General features: G+C 41.1%; 1 protein-coding gene across 1 annotated transcript in view; it reads right to left on the reverse strand.

Annotated features, from left to right (window-relative positions):
• Positions 1-21,545, reverse strand: part of LOC122792326 (cell cycle control protein 50B-like) — a gene marked incomplete in the record, with an annotated part of 1,604,308 nt that overhangs the window by 1,282,007 nt on the left and 300,756 nt on the right.

A 21,545-nucleotide genomic window follows, 5' to 3' on the forward strand; every position in this document is an offset into this window, starting at 1 on the left:
GGGTAATCCTGACTGCAGATGCATTCCTATCGGACATCTACATTTATGGTAGGTACAAAACTGTACTATGTCCTTCAAGGATGCATCTGCAGTCCTTACAAATGGGTAGAATACCATAGCTAAACTAGGGAGGAGGAAAAAAGGAGAGATTATGGTGTAGTTAGGATCCCTTGCAAAACAGCAGTGGCAAAACCTGCTCGGGATCTAGAGTATAAAGGTAAATTGTAATGCTTGGCAAATGTATGCACGGAGGTCCAAGTAGCAGCCTCTATAATGTCCTTGGTAGCCACTCGTAAGAAAGCTGTGGTAGTGGCTGTAGCCCTTGTGGAGTGAGGCCTGATGTTCTCTGGAGTTTTCTTTCCATGGTAGGAGTAACAAAATCTAATGCAATTTCCTATCCATTTGGAGATTGTCTGTTTTGAAATTGGTTTTCCTTCCTTTCCTGTTGCATATGCTACCAGAAGCTGGTCAGTTTTTCTATTGGACTTGGTCCTGTCCAGGTAGTAGCGTAATTGTCTATGTACATCCAAGGTATGCAAGAGTCTTTCTCCCCTGTTCTGTGAGTTGGGGAAGAATGTCGGTAGGTGGATAGCCTGATTTAAAGACACTCTGGATACCATCTTAGGCATAAATGTAGGATTTGTTCTCATGGACACTCTATCTTGATGGAAGATCAGGAAGGGTTGCACTGCCATTAATGCCTGTAGTTCAGAGACCCTTCTTGCTGAGGTGATTGCCAGCAGGAAAGCAGTCTTCCAGGATAAGTATTGTAATTCTGCTGTTGCTGCTGGTTCGAAAGGGGGAAGTGTCAATTTTTCTAGCACAAAGTTCAAGTCCCATGCTGGCAATGGTGGTTTCCTGGGAGGTTTTACATTTTTAATTCCTCTCAGAAACTGTCTGAGCAGAGGATGAGAGAAGACAGGAGGATCCAAGCTGTATTCTGCTGAAATAGCTGATGCATGTATCTTGATGGAAGAATAGGACAGGCCTGTATGGAAGAGCTCTGCCAAGTACTCCAGGATGTTGGCTATGTTTACCAGTGCCACATCTTCTCCCTTTGCAGTACTCCAAATGAGATATCTTTTCCATTTTGCTGCATAATTCTTTCTTGTTGAAGGTCTACGAGCCTCAAGGATTATGTCTTTAACCCTTTGTGATAAATTTGGGTTATTTGCTCTTATGCAATGTTCCAGGCAGTTAGCTGCAGAGTTTTCAGGTTTGGATGCAGGATGTTGTAGTTGTTCTGTGTTAACAGTAATGGGATCAGGGGTAGTGTCCATATTTGTTCCCGAGACATGCTCCTCAGCAATGGGTACCAATGTTGTCTTGGCCAGTCTGGAGCTATCAGAATGATCCTTGGACGTTCCTCTTTGATCTTCAAAAGCACCTTGTGCATCAAAGGAAGTGGTGGGAATAAGTATGCTGTCAGATTTTTCCAACTGAAAGATAGGGAGTCCACCTTCCAAGCAAGTGGGTGGTACGTCCTTGTGCAGAATTTCTTTAGCTGGTGATTGAGTGGGGATGCAAATAAGTCTATTTGTGGTAATCCCCATTCTCTTGTGATGGCTTTGAAGATGTCCGGATGCAGCATCCATTCGTGGGCATCTGTGGTAGTTCTGCTTAATATGTCTGCTAGAATGTTTTCTTTTCCCGGTACAAAAATTGCTTGTAACTGAATGTTGTAGCTCAGAGCCACATCCCATAGGTCCAGTGCCAGCCGGCATAGAGGATATGAATGTGTGCCTCCCTGTTTGTTGATGTACCACATAACTGTGGTGTTGTCTGTCCTTATCATCAACTGGCCTTCTTGGAGAAATGGTCTGAATGACTGGATTGCCAATTTTACTGCCAGCATTTCCTTTAGATTTATGTGCAGGTGCAGCTGGTCTTGAGTCCATAAGCCTTGTATGCACTTGCCCAGCATGTGTGCCCCCCAACCGAGGTCTGAGGCATCTGTCGTGATGGTTTGGCTTGGTTGACTGTTGCAGAAGGGCAATCCTGTGTTTGATTGACAGGCCTGAGCCCACCATAGGAACTCTTGCTTCAGGCATGGGATTATTGGAATTTTGGTTTCTAGGCTGTGCTTGTGTTGGGACCACAAATTCTTTAGGTACCACTGTAGCTTTCTCATATGCAGTCTGGCATGAGGGACCAGAATTATGCAGGATGCCATGAAGCCTAGGGCTTGTAGTACTTTTCTTGCAGTTAGATGGTTCTGCTTTGTTAATGCCAAGAAGTAGAGAGGTAGTTGCTCTTTCTTTTCTGCAGTTAGGAATGCCATTTGTTTTGATGTGTCCAGCTCTGCACCCAGAAAGGTTATTCTTTGGGATGGAATCAGCCTTGATTTTTTATATTGACTGTATATCCCAGGGCTTGCAGCAGGTAAATGACTCTTTGTAAGTCTTCTGTTAGCTTGCTTTTGTTGTCCGCTTGTATCAGGCAGTTGTCCAGGTAGGGATAAATTTGGATCCCCTGAAGTCTGCAATGAGCAATTACTGATGCCAGGCATTTCGTGAACACTCTGGGCAGTAGATAAGCCAAAGGGCAATGCTGAGAATTGATAATGCACTGATCCTGCAAGAAATCTGAGGTATCTTCTGCAAATTGGTCGTATGGGGACGTGCAGGTATGCCTCCTTGAGATCTAGAGTTACCAGCCAAGACTCCTTGCCCAGCATGGGAAGAAGCTGCTGTAGGGTCAGCATTTTGAATTTTGGAACAATGAGGAATGTGTTTAAAGCGGACAGGTCGAGAATAGGCCTCCATTTGCTCTCTTTTCTTGGTACCAGGAAGAGTCTGGAGTAAAATCCCTTTCCTTGTTCCATAGATGGTACCTTTTCCACAGCTCTCATTCTTAATAGTTGAGATATTTGCTTTAGAGCTTCTGCCCTTTGAGTAGGTGGTAGGTTTGGCATTCCTCTCTTTCCTGGTAGAGTATGGAAATGGAACCTGGAACCTTGGTCTATAGTTTGCAAAATCCATTTTTCCCTTGTGATGCAATGCCAGTTCTTTGAAAATAAGGTTAGCTTTCCAGTTGTTCCCTGGTAGGCGGTGCCACAGCCAAGTCACTGTGATTGTGTTGTAGTGGTGGTGGCTGCGTCCGTGCCTCGCTGGTTGTTACCTTGCCACTGGCGTCCCCTGTAGGCACCTCTGGATTGGTTTCTGCCTCTTGAACGTCTATTCCTGCCTCTGTGTCTTAGAGGAGTCCGGAAAGGACCAATTCTTGGAGGGCCAGTTCCTGCTAAACCTTGGAGGTTGAACCTGTAAGAAATCTTTCACTGTTTGTACAGATTTCGCCTTCTCTTCCATCTTTTTTAGTATCTGCTGTGCAGGGGAACCAAATAAATGGACTTTGTCCATGGGTGCATCCAAAAGCTTTGATTTGACATGGTCTGGTAATGCCTGCTCTTTCAACCATGCATGTCTCCTGATAACTGTGCCAGTCATGGCTGATCTAAAGGAAGCCTCCAGTGCATCATAGCCACATTTTAAAGAATGGTTACTAACCTGCTGTATGTTATGTACCATTTCCTGAACATACTTTTTATCTAAAGATTCTTCAGAGGACAGCTTTTTAGTTAACTGGTCAAGCATAAACTCTTGATATTGAATCATATGAAATTGGCAGTTCAAAGCCCTAGCTGACAAAGTAGCAGAGGTGTAAACTTTTTTACCCCATCTCTAAGGATCTGGATTCCCTTTCAGAGGGGAGGGGGTTTTAGTAGATGTAGTTGCTACAGCTTTAGGGCCCTGGGAGATAGTCTCTGGATCTGCAAAAGGAGCCTTGTATAAATGGTGATGAGTGTCCGGGACCCTGTAGAACCTATCGGGCTTAGCAGGGGCCGGAGGTAATGAATCAGGAGCAGTGCAAGCATCATTAAATGCATCATCTACAACAGAAAGAACTGGAGGTATAGCTAAAGGCCTATGTTGTGGCAAATGTAGAAAGGTTCTAAGCCTTTTCCTGGAGTCTGAGAAATCTTGGCCCTGCCACTGAAATTGTTCCCTCATAGCATGCAAGGTTTCCCCAAAGGAAAATTCCTCAGGTGGAGAGGCTGAAGGAATGGACTCTTCAGCATCAGAGTCTTCGTAAGGGGAATAAGGAGCCTCAGGAGGGTCTGTATGTTCTGAGTCATCAGAGGAATCATCTGTGGATACTGGCTCAGGGGCTCTGCTCTAGGCCTCTTCTCTGGAGGTGGATGAGAGGTCCTGTCTGGATGAGGCTGGGATCCACGAATTAAAGAAATGAGATCCTCAGCCAAAGAAAGCATATGGGAACTGGTGCTGGGCCTGTGAGAGAGGGGTTTGGCAGGCACCGTTTTTGAAGCTTTGGCTGCTTTAGCCCTGGCAAAGGCCTTAATAGACATGGCTGCAGGAGGCCTAGCAGCTCCACGTGCAGGGGTTGAAATATCCAAGGGAATAGTGTCTGATAATTCCTGAGAAACCGCAACAGAAGGTTGGATTTCAGAAGCCGATTCTACCAGGTTAGAAGAGGCCTCGGTAGAAGGCATGGTTTCGGCTGAAGAAAGAACTGCTTGCTCGGTTTCGGCCGAAACAGAGACACTCGCGGTTTGCTTAACCGCGGTTTCGGCCGAAACCACGGACCGCAAGTGTCGGTCCTTTTCTTTGCGTTTTTTGGTAATTTGTGTAGTCGGAGGATCCGACGGCATAATATAGGCAAAATCAGAGCCGAAAAACTGTTCAGCAAACTCCGACCGACGTCTAAGCGTCCGTCGGTTAAAAGAAGCACAGGCTAGACAAGCTACTACGTCGTGGTCTGGGCCTAAACAAGGTAAGCAGTAGGAGTGGAAATCTTTATGAGGTATTTGTTTCCCACAAGTTAAACAGTTATTCACTTTTTCTGACATCGGCTGAGGCAAGAAAGAGTCCCCAACGGGGTACTTAGCTTTTTAGAAGTCTTCGAAGTAGTATTCGGTAGTAGTAATCTCTGGATCTGACCGACCGGCACTTGCGAACAGATTCTGCTTCGGGCGCCACGCGGCAAGAAAGACTGAGGAAAATGGCGTCGGCTGATGCCTTTATACCCGAAAAACTGCAGCGATGACGTCGGGTGAAGTGCGACACCAGCCGAAGCCAGACCCAGACTTTGGAATCCGGCCGACCGAAGGGCTGCCTGACGACAGGACTACCCATTTGTAAGGACTGCAGATGCATCCTTGAAGGACATCAAAACTATTCCACACAGAGTCAAGGCTCATTCTATTAGGGCAGTGGCTTCCCTTGTGAATTTTTAGGAATGGATGGATTCTAGAAGTTTTCTAGAAGTAGCAGCTTGGTCCTATGTGCACACCTTTACAGAACACTATGAACTAGTGATGTCTCAGGTCTAGAACATGCTTTGCTAAGACCTTTCTCCAGGGGCTCCAGATCCTTTCTCCTTCCTCCTCCCAATTAATATAAAACTATAATAATCTTCCCCTTATAACTTAGGGTAGCACAGCAGTGATTCATATGAAGACCATAGTACTGCTGGGTAAGTAAACTTACCATAACAGTAGATGTTCAAATGATCACGGCTACAGTCGTCACTCTCCCCAACCTTCTTTTTGTATGATTTTATGCCAGGGTGTGGACATTTATTATTACTATTATCCTTACAATGTCCTCTCAGGGCTATAGCTTCCCTCTATCTGTTAGCATGAAAGCTCTGAAGGACTTGGCACCAAAACCTAATTTTTAGTCAGCTCAGCTCGAGCTACCTAATGTTTTGGGTGGATCTATATTAGATGATTGAACTTTCCAAAGTTCGCTTTCATATGGCGAACACCATATGATCTAACTTTTTAAATTTCAAACAACTAATAAAAAAATAAGCTACACAAGAAACCTGAACGTTTTAAGCAGGGGGGCTTGCCCACCCACACCCCATGCTCTTTAAATATACCAACTCTGAGATTGCACTACAGTGCAGAAAAAGGGAAATCTTCCCATTCCATGCTGTACAGAAATCTCCGTTAAAACGTTCACTTTCAAAAGTTCGACCAGATGGTGTTGACCATATGACAGTCGAACTTTTGAAAGTTCAATCATCTAATATAGACCCGTTTTTGGCGCATGGAGGGTGTGCTGAAGCTTTCCAAGCTGGCCAGCTATTACATCCTTAGCAGAAATAACCCATAAAGCTTAGACTACTGTAGCAGTGATCATTTGAGCATCTACTGTTTCGGTGAGTTTACTCACACAATTCTACTTTCTCCTCAGTCATAATTCTTCCCTATATCTATTCTCTTCACCCTTTATAAACATCTCAACTTTAACCCAGTGATATTCCCTGCAGAGTTTAATTCTTTCCATCATTCAAACATGTTCCACAAAATTCTCATATCTATGTGATCTTCCAGTACCTGCCCCCAGATCCAATTACATAAGTCACTATTTGTTCTGACAAATCTCTTTCCAGCTTTGATTTTATGCCACCCCCAGCTTCTACGATTTTTTGTCATATGGTCTGAAAATCCAGAAAATTTAAAGGTATTACTGCTCAATGCTAGGAGCCTAAACAAAAAACTCCACTCACTGGAAGCTCTCCTTACCCTAGAGAATGCTGATGTCTGTGCGGTCTCAGAGATGTGGTTTAAAGATGCGGACAGCACACCAAGAATGCATGCCTTCCACACATTTAGACCAGCTACTTCACAGGCAGGGACTAAAGGTGGAGGTGTCTCGTTTTACAACAAAAATAAATATACTTCAAGGCTGGTTAAACAGGAGAAGGTCACCAAAGCACTTCAGCTGCTCCATGTTCAAATCACCATAGGTAAAATCAAATACCAATTCCCTGCAAGCTACAGGTCCCCCTCTATGACCTCAGGAAAACCATACCATGTATTTAAACTTATTAGAAACACTAACCATTCAACCCAATACCATATTCATGAGTGACTAATTACCCCACTATTAACTGGGAATCCTATACAACATCAAACGTACATGCACAGAGACTCCTGGATTTTGTAAACACAAACTTCCTGGACCAGGCCGTCAATACACCAACCAGGTGTGCAACCATACTGGATCTGGTCCTCATTAATATGGGAGAGTGCTGCACACCCCTTACTGTTATCCCTTCCCTGGTAAGGTCAGACCAGAAAATGGTCTCCTCTGAAGTAAAAATAAAACCTGGACCCCCAGCTAACCCAGGAATATTTTCAGGAGCTATTCCAAGGCTAACCGCCTGCTATTAAGTGAGAACCTGGTAAAATTTGAAGCCCCTGTAAACCCTGAGAACACTTCTGCCTATGCAGAACTGTCCACAGAAACCATGTACAAGCCTGGTAATAGCTGTACAGAGGCAGCTGTTCTCACCAGGAAGACGTACAGAACTAACTCAAAAAACTAGCCACCCTGGTGGAATCATAAAATTAATCTGAAGTATAGCACAAGGAAGAAAATCATGGCAAAAATTAGGAGGTGCAGCACCCACCAGGATAAAAGCACTCAAACTAAACAAACTCAGAGGACAAATAAAGTTTACCCAAAGCTAAATTTGAGGTAAGTTTGGCCTCCCAGGCCAAGGACAACCATAAAGCATTCTTTAGCTATGTCTGCAACCTCAAAGGCAATACACAATTGTGTGCAGAGCTCATTGTAAATGGAGCCAGCTATACTGAGCCAGAAGATATAGCAAACCTCCTAGCTGATAGATTCAGCTCCAACTTTACTCCCCTCTCCCCCTCAACATTCCCTCAGGAAACAGCATCAAATATAACTCCACCTACTATCACTAGGGAACAGGTCCTTAATGCTCTCTCTAAGACCAAGAACACTGCATCAATGGGCCCCATTCAATATCCCAGGATGCCTTCTAAATAGCATGAAATATGACCTATCAGGGACTCTGGAATTACAATTTAACTGTAGCCTCCAAACATTCTTTTTGCCTCATGAATGGAGAAAGGCAACAGTCATCCCTCTGCACAAAGATGGGCCATCTACAGACCCTGGAAACTACAAACCCATAAGTCTCACTAGTCTTATATGTAAAGCCATGGAAAGAATTATCATGGGAATGATCAATAGAGATATAGTAAACCTCCAGACACTGGACCCAACCCAGTCTGGTTTCATAAAGGAAAGATCATGCCTACTCAATCTGGTGGACTACTATGAGAAGGTCACCAAAGCAATGGATGAGGACAAAATTGTTTGCACTGCCTACCTTGATCTGGCCAAGGCCATTTGACACAATATCCCAGTCGGGCATTGTTGACGAACTGAAAAAGTTAGGTACAAACCAAAATGTCACCCAGTGGATAGCCAACTGGCTCACAGACAGGACCCAGGAAGTTAGAACGGGAGTCCACCTCTACAAAGATTGCAAATTAGGAGCTGTCATTGAATCTCACACCGACACAAATGTCCTCCAGGAAGGGCTGACACAAAAACAACTGGTGTCAGAGTCATGGACTAAAACTAAATGCCAAGAAATGCATAATAGTATCCTTTGGGAAGTCATCCATCCCTGGTAAGTATCCTACTGACAACACACCCCTCAGAGTTGACCCAGCAGTCAGGATTCAGGGACACACACACACACACACACACACACACACACACACACACACAGTAATCTAGCCTTTGATCATCGCGTGTCTACAGTGGCGAGGAAATCATTCTGTGTTGTGCATCTTATAAACAAAGGTATGGCATCCCAGTCCAAGGAAGTCATTGCTCCACTGTATTCAGCATTCATCAGACCTATTACTGACTACAATGCCCCCTTTGGTATGTAACTAACCAGGCATATCCAACAACTGGAATGTCCACAGAGGTTCCTCACTAAGAGAATACAGAGCATAAGTAATATGTCCTACTCAGACTGCCTCAAGGCCCTAATCCCTGTATTCAGTCTCCTACAGGCTTTTGAAGGGAGATCTATGTCTGGTATAAAGGGCATTGTCAGACTCCACTCTGATGGATCTCTTGCATATCCACAAAACAAACAGTACCAGAATTACCCGTTCTAAAGACTGCTGCCTTGCCTGTGATATAAATAGGATCTGCTTGAGAGATAGGTATCTATCCCAGAGACTACCCAGTCTATGGAACAGGCTCTCCATCTATGTGAAGCAGAGTTCCTCCCTAATCCAATTCAAGTGCAGCTTGGACAATTGGATAGGAAACCGGAAATTCATCCCTGGTTTGGCACCTACGTCTCTAATGGACAAAGGTAACCTGTAAATGGTTCACCTCCCAGGCTCATGCTCACACTTATCAAGGGTATCAGAACTTGTCAGATATTTGGGATGCATGGCTAGGCTTAAAAAGGCCCTTGTGGTAGTTAGCCTAGTAAACGCCTATGAACATAAGTTTCCATATTTCCCTATTGTAATTATACAAATACTGCAATCTAATGTTTTTGCTCAGTTTCCTTTAAAACATGACATCAGTCTTACTATTCATTTCCTAATCTGAATTTCTAATACTGTCTTAATATTCTGACTTTTCTTACTCCCTTTCTTTATATTCTTATTACCCACTCAAATGGTCTTTTCACTGCTTTTTCTCCAGACCTTAGCTCTTCCTAAAACCTAAACACTCTCGATCATTTCTACAGGTATAAGAAAATACTGTACATAACGCAATACAGTCATTTTGACATACTGCATGTATTAACTTCCCCCTTATCACACACCGTAGCCTATTTTAGGTTCTACTATGGATCACTAAAGTGAAAAATTCTGAGCAGTGGAAATGCCGAAAATAATGTCCAAAATGCAGAAGGGCAAAAAAGTTGATTTGAAGCTTTTTTTTCTTTTTTGAGGGGGAGCAACCTTGCACTCTCTTGATGAGAGGCAAGCCCTCCCACACCCCCAGCTTATAAAAACCATCTCAAAGAACATTCAATGTCACGGAAACACTGATGCCACACATTTAGAAATCACACTGGCAAGGATTTCCTATGGCAAACAGCTATCAATTGTTATGTTCCTTGGTGTGTTTTACTTTGGGCAACTGATGTTCATGTAATTTGTCCTTGACTAGCAGTAGAGGATCCCCTATTTTAACCCAGCCCTTAATCCATCATAGTACCTCAGAATCCTCTCCTTCTAAGGCTTTTAATCCTTTTGTATCTTCTGCTTTTATATCCATGCAATGCTAAATGCACTGAGCATCTGCCTTTCTTTTAACTATGGCAATACAGCTTCCTTTCTTTTATCAATATTAAAAATTAAACGGCATCATCATACATTTTCTTTAGATTCAAGAAATGTTTCTTCTTTGTTTAACAGATATCAGTTTCACCTTTCTGTCCAACTTTTCTTTTGTACCAGAACAGTATTTACATAAATGGAAACAAACCAATATTCTAGATCTACATCCTCTCTCGCATATTTTTTCAAATTAATTTAGCTTATTTCCTATCTGTTCATTCTGCTTGTGCTCCTCCATTGCATTCCTCTAACTGCCATTGGCAAATGTCCATCTTCAATATCATTATATATGGCACACTTTTTACATCCTCTGGTCAAATGCCCCATTTGCATACAAATACAGTTAACAGGTTGTCCTCTGTATTTTACAGTACCTTTTTATCAATGGCACTTTTAAATTCAATTAACCCCACATTTCCTACTGAGCAGTCCATGTTCCATGAAACTCTGTCTTCAGTATGCGCAACATTCAGACATCTTTTCTTAATTTCCCTTCTAACATTCTTTGTTAAGCCCACTACTCAAAAAAGTGAATCAGTGTCTTTGCTGTAAAATTATAATCAAATATGTTTTAATTGTGACTGTAGATTAACACCTTTTTGCCGCATTGCTCCAGAAAAGAAAAATTACATGTTTGGCAGCCTGAAGGCAATATCAGAAAAATCTCTATTTTATAGAGTAAAGGAAATTTGTAGAAAAACACCAAGTAACAAAAGGCACAAAAATGGAGCAGGATACAGGAATAAATAAAATGTATTAAGCGCTTTCGTCAAATATTAGGATGGACTTCCTCAGAATACCAGACAGTCAGCAAGACCATTCTTTTATAGATAACAATTAAGCTACTGATTAAATACAATTGAATAATTAAGCATACAAATGTTTAAAAACATAGACTCCCTTGTTTTCTGAATTGTTTCTCTACCAGTAAATTAAAATATAAGCCATTACTTAGTACCACTATAAAAAATGTATATACGTGTCCCCTAACACTAAATTACAAAAATGCCAGCTTGTAGGTATAATACAAAACTATCTACTGTTTTTAGAGAAAATATGAACATCATATGTATAAATCTGTACAACAAGCAATATATACAAGAAAATATGTCCAATAAAACCCAAAATGTCTTGGAACAAACAATAATTAATATCAGTGCTATAAAAACTTACATAGAAATAAAAAAACAAGGTCATAGTGCACACCTCATTAAAATAAAAAGTATGCTTTAAGTTTTAAATAACTGGTGAGGGACACCATATCGTTCAAACCTGGGCTAGTAGTGGCATTAACTCTGAGTTACCACACAAGTTCTCTAAATTTAAGGAACCAGTCACTGGGTCCCCCTCTCATACATTACTACCCTTTCCAGAATGATAAACTTGAAATTATGGTTTGGAAATGTATTAATGTGCTATGCCAGGGCATTTTTGGTGTTGCCTTTAGTTATATCATATGTATTCTGATAAACACGTGTCCTGAAGGCATTTTTGGTCTTGCCAATATAAAACCCAGGACACGCCTGGCATATAGCAGCATACACTATTTGTTTACTCGCAGAATTACAATTCTGGTTGACTTTTACCCATCCATAACCTTTAATAAAGATTCTGTCGCACTCTAACATACATTTGCATTGAGTGCAGTGCCCACATTTTGTCATTTTCCCAATACCATGTTTTGTGATCTTACCACTGGACTCCAAAAGGTTAATACTGGAATCCTTTTTGTACATTATAACAGGGGAGTCACCCACCTTCCCTCCTATGGTCTAGTCGCTCATAAGAATGAACCAGTTTCTCACCAGTATGTCCCGTATCAAAGAGAATTGTAAGTTGTATGTAAGAATAAGCCCATGTTTAAATGGGGCAGTTGTCGAAACCCTACTTTCCGTAGGTGCACAGAGTCTAGAAATGTCCAAACCCAACAGTGGGTAAAAATAACCTTCCACTCTCTTTTTGGATACTTCCTCAAGTAAAGGTATCACAAATTCTTCAGGGTACCCCCTGTTGACTAACATACCCAATAAAACATCCCTTTCCTTGTAAAAGTCATCAATTCTGCTGATCATGCGGGCCAATCTCACCCCTTGTCCTTTTTTTAAGGATCTTTTTTGATGAAGGGGATGTCCGCTATCAAAATGAAGGGTGTTCGAGTATGTGGGTTTCCTGAAGATGTTGAAATAAAACTGGTTGTTCTGCAGATCCTTGGAAATCTGTATATCCAGGTAACTAATGGATTCCATATAAGTTACCATGGTAAACTCCAGAAAGGTAGTACTGGAGTTGAGAAACAGAAGGAATTCAGACAACTGCTCCTGTCCCCCCCCAGAAAATAAGGATGTCATCTAGGTACCGCCCATAGAATGAACAGTATGTCATCCATTCAGATGTGAAAACATGGGACAATTCCCATTGTGTCAGGACAATATTAGCAAAAACTGGTGCACAGGCCGCCCCCATAGCAATACCTGATTTTTGCTTAAAAAGATGTCCCTCAAAAATCAGGAAACTGTTTTCCAGGACTAATTCCATTAAAGTCCTAAGTGTAAGAATCCCGGTATGGGAGAATGTGGTTTGTTGGCACAAACAAATCATAGAACAATTAAATGCCTTCTGAATGTGGGATGACATTGAATAAATCTTTGATGTCAGTAGTTAAAAAAATAATGTTTCTGTCAAAAAATTTGTCTGATTTTTTTAGGACAGTTCCAAGAATCTTTTATAATATGGGAAAATGAACTCAGACAGTTTTTTAACTTGTGGTCCAAAAATCTGGCAATACTAATAGTTTTGGAACCTTTCGCATCCACTATGGGCCTTAATGGTGGGTGGGAGATGTTCTTGTGAATTTTTGGGATCCCAAATATCGTTGGGATCCGTGGATGTTTGTGTGTGCAAAAAAACAGTTCTTCAGATATCTGGTTGTTAAAAAATAAATCAGAAAGCACCATGTCTACATGACTATATGCGATGTTTAATTCATTGCGTGATATTTGTGCCTATCCGTCACCAAGAAGATGTTCTGGCATACAGTCAATGTACCTTTCCTGATCCATGACTACTAAACCACCCCCCTTGTCAGGTTTCATGACTCTGATCTGTCTGTTAGAAATACTGTCTAGGATAGTCTCCTCCTTAGTTAAATTGTACAGTTTACTATTGTCGTTCACCCTATTTAAATCCCTGATTTCCTTAGTGCAAATGCCTTGGAACAGTGCAGTGGGGGGTTATAGGTGCTTGTTTTTTGCACCCACCTGGTAACTATTCCCAGTTTCACTTACATAGACACTCAGGTTTAGCTTTCTTTAGCATAACGTCAAGGATTGTTTTTTTCCATGTTGAATTTCTTATAGGGTACAAAATTTAACCCCTTCTTAAACAAGTTCGCCCGATCTTTTGTAACTTCTATGTTACTTGAATTATAAATTTTGAAGTCCTGATGGTCATTAGAAATAATGAAAATCTCACTGTTGCTGTCTAAAACTTGCCCTGTCTTGTCTGCTGCCATTCCACCCGTCTCCCTCTCCCCCTCCCAGACAAATTCTGGGGTAAATGGTGTTGGTCCCCTGGAAACCTACACTGGATTGTTTCCGGTGGGTGTAACCTTGTTTCTGGATCCTCTCCAATCTCCTTAGGGGTTGACCTAAAGGGATGGGACCTGGGTGGTTGTCTTCACTGGGTTGCAAGTCATCAGTAAGTTCATCAAAAACATCATTATTAACATTGCTATGCATTTGTACATTGTTAGTATTTCCATTAGAAACTAATGGGTAGGCTACACCTGCTTCATAGTCTTTGGCATCTCTATCTAGTTTTTTACTCTTTCAACTTGATTTTCTCAACAATCTTATCTATGTTAAAAAACACAGTTATACTCCTTATGTTTGTTACAAAAATCAATGTCATTTAACAAAGCATCTAGTTTACTCAGAGTTTTGCAACAATTCAAATTTCTTGTCATGGTCCCTTATTAAAACTTGTAGTAACTCACAACCTTGTTGGTTAAATAGTGAAACCAAGTCTTTATGCAGTTCAGAGCCATTTAAAATCCCATTAGGGAAATGCCAGTACCTTAACCCTTTGGGAACTTGTTCCCTTTTCAAGCATTCCCTAAGGTACTGGTTTTCGATTTGTAATTTCTTCATTTTCAAACTATCCTTTTCAAAGTTGTTTAAAATGGAAATTATAGTACCTTGGTTGAGGTTTCCGGTGTCCGTGTGGTTAAACCCAGTCATGTCCCTATTAATCCACTCGGTTGGATTAAAATCACTGCTTGTATTTAACAGAGGACCCAAATTCTCATGTCTTTGGCTCAGCGTTCCTGTAATTGTGTTTGAAGCAGAAGTCCCAGGTACTGCATCATTAAAGTTCGTGGCAGTCCTGTTCCCTTTGCTTTTTGGGCTGCCTTGCCCTGGTTGTATGCTGAACAGGGAGTCTTGTGATGAGGAAGTAAAAGTCAAAGAACAGCGGTTCAAATCGCCAGTTAAACCTTCAAGCTTGCTGCCCAAGCAGACTATCTGATTGTTGAATAAAAGAAAAATTACATGTTTGGCAGCCTGAAGGCAATATCAGAAAAATCTCTACTTTATAGAGTAAAGGAATGCCATGATTACGCTCTGAAATCAGGAAAAACAAACTTAAGCACTTCCATATCCAGAGACCCAATCAGAGATCTTATGGGTGCTTCACTTTTAAAAGCTGGCAAAGAACAGTGGCAGAAAGTAAAACAGATTTTAAAAGCTGTACAAAACTTACTCTGCTATACTTTAAAAAATATGGCTAAACAAAATGCGTTAACAGCTTTTAAAGCCATTAGTTCTTAGAGGATAACTTTTTTACCTGCTATTCCTACTTAACTGTTCCCAATTTTACTTCATATTTTTGCCCTGCCCCTCATAATATTTTTGATTTGATAACTTGCTGAAAATTACAGTTGGTCAATCATGCCAGACATTGGAGTTTCATACCTACTGTTCTGAAAAATGTACATTTATGTAAAACATTTTCTATTAACTTCCCAAGGGAATTTGGGTAATGTTTAAAAACTGTCCCTGATTTTGACCCTTTGTCCCAGTTTTGGATTTGACCAGAATTTTTTTTTTTATGAAACATCTTTATTAAATTATCAAAATGACACAGGCAATCATGCATTTATATAAACGGAAGCAAATATTGACAATTTTAGTTGTAAACATTATACATCACAAACCATATTGACAATTTTATTTGCAAACATAATCTAAACAGTCACTGTCAGTCATTCCTCCTCTGCATGTATTTTTCCCACAATTCCTACTTTTTTCTATGTAATTTGCTCCTACCCATTTCTAAAGATCTCAGTTCAAGCTGGTTTATATTGGTTACTATCGTCACTACTTCTAGTAAAGTTGGTGTAAACTATTTCCATTTTCGAGTAATTGCTTTTTTGGCAGCCAAATTAGACTCAGCAAAGCCTTACTATGTCTAGGCAATTCCGATTCTGTATCACAGCCAAAAAAATCAGTTCCTTATTTACACCAATTTGCTCACCCAATATCTGACAGAGCAGTCTTCAGAAAATCTTTAAAGTCTGCCAACTCATTACACTCCCAGAAAATACATTTTCAATTATCTCTTTTCCCCATCACACTTCCAACATTCGAAGATTACCTGAGGAAAAATTATTTGGAGTCTCCTTGGATTATAGAAATACTTATGTGAACACTTCCAAACAAACAGCCTAAATCCTCTAGACTTTGTTGCATACTTGGGAGACATACATATATTCCCCATTGTTACTTTCTGAAATACTTATCCTGTCTCTTCCCAATCCTTTCTAACCTCCTCTGATTGATTCTAATAGTTACCATGCAATATTTTGTATGCTCTTCCTTTAACAGCAACTTATGTACTAGATCTTATGAAAAACTCTATCAGTGCTATTTTTTTTTTGCTTAGGATCCCCCTATTTCTTTCTCTCAGCCTATACTCCGATATCAGTCTGATAGGGAAGGCAATCTCTAGCCTGCAGTCCAAATAAGTTATTGGCCTCTTCCTAGTCTAGTACCTTTCCCTCTCTAATTATTAGCTCACAATGCCTTGGTTCTTTTGCCAGTTTTCTCCAATAAATTCCAGCCCCGCACTGTCTATATCCCTAATTTCAGTCATTCCTATCGGCAGAATCTCCTTTCTCCATTCCCGTGTTGGCTTAGTTCTTAGAATACTTTCTGCTACTTTATGAATATAATATTCTGTATGGTTATTTTACCTAGAATTCTTAACCAAAGAAGTTAACAGGTATGCTGCTGTAGATGGCTCATTTGGCACCAGGTGCTGCTTCACACTACCTTGAGCAACAAAAAAAATGTGCCTCAGGTCTGACACTCCTCATCCCCCAAGTACCAGGTCCTAACAACCTATTCCCTCATGCACAAAAAATAAAGGGTCCCTTCTATGATCCAGTGCTTTACTTGAGAACAAAAAGTCACAAAGTTCTGGAGCTCCTGCCTTGTAGGAGGAGCACCAAGTCTTGACTAAATGATAGGGGGAAAAAAGGTCACTTTCATTACCCGGAACGTCTTCCTTCTAGGAAGAGTGTCAGGTCCTAATGCCCGCATGATCTACTGTCCCATATGTTTGCACACAGAAAATAAAATAAAAAAAATCTTTCAATTGTGCCCCCCCAACACAATGCACTCTAGGTGGTTGCCCCTTTACCCCACCCTGGCTACACCTCTGCCTGTAGTAGTAGTGTTTGGATGAATTCAGAATCGTTCTGTGCATAAAAAAGGACTCTGCATTATGGGCTAGCCCATACTAACAAGACAGAGAATTTAGAATCACACAACAGATGAATCTTGTCAATCCAGCAATGTTTTTTATAACAATCCCATCAAAAAATTAAACACTGGCTGTGAGGCACAGACAAATGGTGGAAGTGGGGGGACAGAAATAGGCCAGTAAAGACAAAGACCCAGGGATGTGGATGACTTAAGTCTGAAAATGGAATACTCTGGCTCAGTAGGTTAGGTGTAGCAGCTGATAGGAAAGTTGAAGAATTTTTGTCTTGCATGCTTGTCACCCCTGTAAAATAGACAGAAATCAGTAGGGCCTCCATCTCCCTTCCCACCTCCCACTACATGTAAGCATAGTGTGTACACATATTAATGTATATACACACAGACAGACAGACACAGACACACAAACTCTTAGCACACACAGGCCCCATTCAAACGAATGTGCCTCAAAACAAAGTTTCTGGTGGATGACTAGGGACAACCTCAGTTTCTAAAGAGCCACATAATGAAAAACCGAGGCATAGCTGACAATTAGAATCTGTAAGGCTACTTGGAATAGGGACAAATGTTATGGTGAAAACTAATCTGATACGAAGAACAGTCAAACATAACAAGTAAATTTTAACAGATACTGAAAATTTAGAATTAACATTGGTGGGGAGGTGGAAGTTGTACTGAAATTTTAGAATAAAATAACAGCAATTAATCAATAAATATTATTTAGGAAACAAAGTTTTGGTCTCACTGTTATGCCCTTGGAATTTATTTTCTACTGTTTAAAAATAACATATGCTGAAAAAAAAGCTTGTTACACTCCGTTCTACGACTGTTTTTAGTTTTTCAGTGTTACCTACAAAAAAGGATTGGTGTACAAATTACTTGTATGAAGGGACTAATGCACAAGCTTCCTGTTCAACCAAACAGGTTGAGCAGGACAGACAACAATGCATTCATTTATTAAGTAAACATAGGCAGGTAAGCAGACAATGGATACACAAGGGCTGTGGTACATATTATGAAATCCACTGCAGAAGGCAGCGACATAGTAAGAGATCATGAGACACAAGGTGAAATGTTCATTTTCCTCCACCCAGCTGACAAATTCTCTCAGTAAATGCCACTAACGTCATGCAACAAGCAAAACGATACTGTCCCCACACGGACTCTACTGCAGATTATGGCGTAATGGGAAAACACAAAAATGCAGAACTACATTTCACACTAGATACTGAAAGGGAAAGTGGCAATGAATGTTTTGTCAAGTAAATAAATGGAGTTAGTTTTTTTTACCCGAAATACATAAACACAGATATTACTTTACAAGGTAGACTAGAAGTCTTACCATTCTAAAATACACTGGATTCCATCTTGTAGCATGTGTTTAAGCTTCTGCTCACACAGTCATTCAGATTTTTGTTTAACAGTTGTCACTGAAGATCTGAAAGCATCTCCTCCCCAGCATAGACACAGACACACAAGCAGACGCACATCGACACCAACTGACACCCACACACAGCCACACAGACACCCACCGACAGAGCCATACAGACCGACACCCACTGACACACACCCACAGCCACACAGAGCGATACCCACCGACACCCACACAGACTGACACCCACACCCACCGACACACACAGCCACAGAGACCGACACCCACAGCCAGACAGACACCGACATGCACCGCCACAGACACACACACCCACCGACACACACACCCCAACAGACGCTCCCCACACACGCACACAGACACACCCACACAAACCCCACATACACCCCAACCCAGACACGCACCCACAGACACCCCCACCCACAGGCACATCCACAGACCCACCCACACAGACTCACCCAAAGACACACCCACACAGACACCCTCACACAGACACCCTCACCCAGACAACCACCCACAGACATGCCCACAGACACAGACAGACGCACACCCTCACACGCACAAACACCCACAGACAGTGATATGCGATTAGTGCAGCTCCTAGAGGGTTTAATCATCATTCATCCTCACGCTGGGCTTTAGAATGTGCTCCACAATTAACATTTGTTGATGGTAAGAACAGCTTGGTAGCTGTACTGCAGGCATGGATGTTAAAGAAGTGACCACCATTTTAGGTGTAATTTACATAACACAGAAAAGTATAAATGCAGAAATTCGTGTTGCTGCCCCACAGCATTTGGTTTCCTAGTTTGGGTCTTGGGTAGAGTGCCTTCTGCATAAAAATAATAAATGACTGTAGAAACCAGAATCCACCACTCAAATAATTTAATAAAAACTCTAGCATCTTGGCAATAGCCTTCCAAGGAGAATACAAAATAAAAATTCAAGCACAAGTTTATATAATGAAATCAATTAAACAATGAAACAATTTAAAATTACATAAGCCTAAATAAGAACTTTCCAATTGTATTCTGCATTAATGCCACCAGGGGCTAATGTACCATAGTTTAATATAAAAAGCGTTTCTTTATACAAAAGTTCTTTCTTAAGATCAGTACCATACTTATTAGTAGGGATATGTTCTAAAACTGTGCCTAACAAACCCGATGGGTTACCTCTATGATGTCTTTTAATTATTTGTTATTTATCTTTTAAATACTGTTTAAATACTGTTTGGTACGTAAATTACATTTAGCTTATTTTTTACGTTTATAATGTGGAGCATGATTTGTCTTTTCATAGTGATTCTGATGACAGTTTTTATTCATGTGTTTCGGATGGGGAAGATTTTCAGGTTCCTACTAGCCTGAACTGTTTTTTAACTGATTGCTGCATTATTTTAAAATCTGCACTTAAAGTTGCATTTTAGTCTAATTTGATTGAAAGTTTGCTTGTTTGTTTGTTTAATTTAACTGTGGAGGCTGCCCACTAAAGTGTGCTAGCCTGTGTAACTAATGTATCACTGTTTCTGCATTTTCTGTGTGTTTCTACCAAAAAAACAAAAAAAAATCCTTGTTTTCCCGCCTTCCTCGACTAGTTTAGACCAGTTTACAGGCATTGCTGTATTCTGGGCTGTGGTGTAGTTCCTGTGTTGTCCATTACCTTACTTGGATAGAAGGAAGTTTCTTTGCTCACCAGTGGGAGTGGGGAGCCTTGAGCAGCCTACCTGTCCTTGGGGGAAGTGACCTCAGCACAAGAAGCTGTAGTAATTGGTTGTTTGGGACCATTTCCAGCTCTTTTGTAGTTCACTGTTTAAAATCCGTGTTTGCACAGCTTTGCGCGGTTGTACGCATAGCGCAGCGCCAGTTAAACAAGGTTAACCTTTTTATGGCTCCGCCAAGTCTGTTCTTCAAATTTTCCCTTAAGGAAGCTCTACTCTTAGTATAACCAGACTACTGACTGTATTATAAGCCTAGCACTTGTTCTCAATACTTCTCTACTAAGTAAGCACTCTCGTACTAAGTAAAGCACTACATCTACTTACCACCCCTGTGAATACCCACTTCCCTTAAAGGTATACCACTCCCTTATACTGTTCTAGCATGTCGAGTGGTAGATTACTGGCGTCATCTCCAGTTCAGCTGGTCAATCTGGGCATCTTGAGACAATGCTACAATTGTCTCATGTACACAGACAACCCTCTCCTCCTCCCAACAAACACAAATACATGTGAGAGACGCAACTATATAGCCAAACTGGAGGCTGAACTCTCTCAACTCAGGGCTGGCATGACCAGACAGGAGGAGATGGCAACCACACAATCAACAATCCCAGTCCCACATAGACCTACCACAACTGCAAACCAAACACATAAAAACACAAAGACATACTCGGAGGCTCTAATAAAAAACTTACCAAAACAACAGAGGCTCCCAAAGCAGACATCTAAAAATCCACCACCTCAAAACAAAACACATGCAACACATACTTCAATAAATCAGTGTGTCGACCAATCGCAGCCCTTAAGGCCAAACACCTTGCCTGATACACTAGTAATAGGTGACTCCATAGTCAGACACATTGATGTCCCACTGACCAGGCTGAACAAGGAGACAGTGACTGTGAGCTGTCTATCGGGAGCTAGGATCCGCCACATAACACACGCACTCAGGTCACTCCAAAGCAAGTACAAATATGACTCCGTCATTGTCCATGTTGGTGTGAATGACCTGAGACGTACCTCCCTGGACTACATGAAAAGAGACATAGAGGAGCTCTCCAATTATGTAGCCCAGGCTGGTATGACCCTGACTCTGAGCAGCATCTTGCCCTCACCAAGAATGATACCACAATACAAAGACAAGATGATCAGCTTTAACAATTGGCTCAAGTACTGGTGTCATTCTAAGGGGAAAAAGCCAAACTGCAACCAAGAACAAATACGAAGCTCCGTTCAAACAGATAGTCTTTAATGTAGCTTAAAATCCACCAAATTGAGCGCTTTCATCTGCCCTAAGCAGACTTCATCAGAATGATTAATAAACAGTGCCTCACATTTTTATACCATTCTAATACTGCAGTAATTATTCAATAATTAACAAATTACAACAAATAAATCAATCATTCCATAAACCTGTTAATATAACAGTGAATATAAATAGTTAAGTTAACCAAACTAAATTTAACCCATTGGTATATTTCT

The sequence above is a fragment of the Protopterus annectens genome, chromosome 1.part2, assembly GCF_019279795.1.
Source record: "Protopterus annectens isolate FY-2018-M chromosome 1.part2, PAN1.0, whole genome shotgun sequence".
In the NCBI taxonomy this organism is placed as follows: domain Eukaryota; kingdom Metazoa; phylum Chordata; order Ceratodontiformes; family Protopteridae; genus Protopterus; species Protopterus annectens.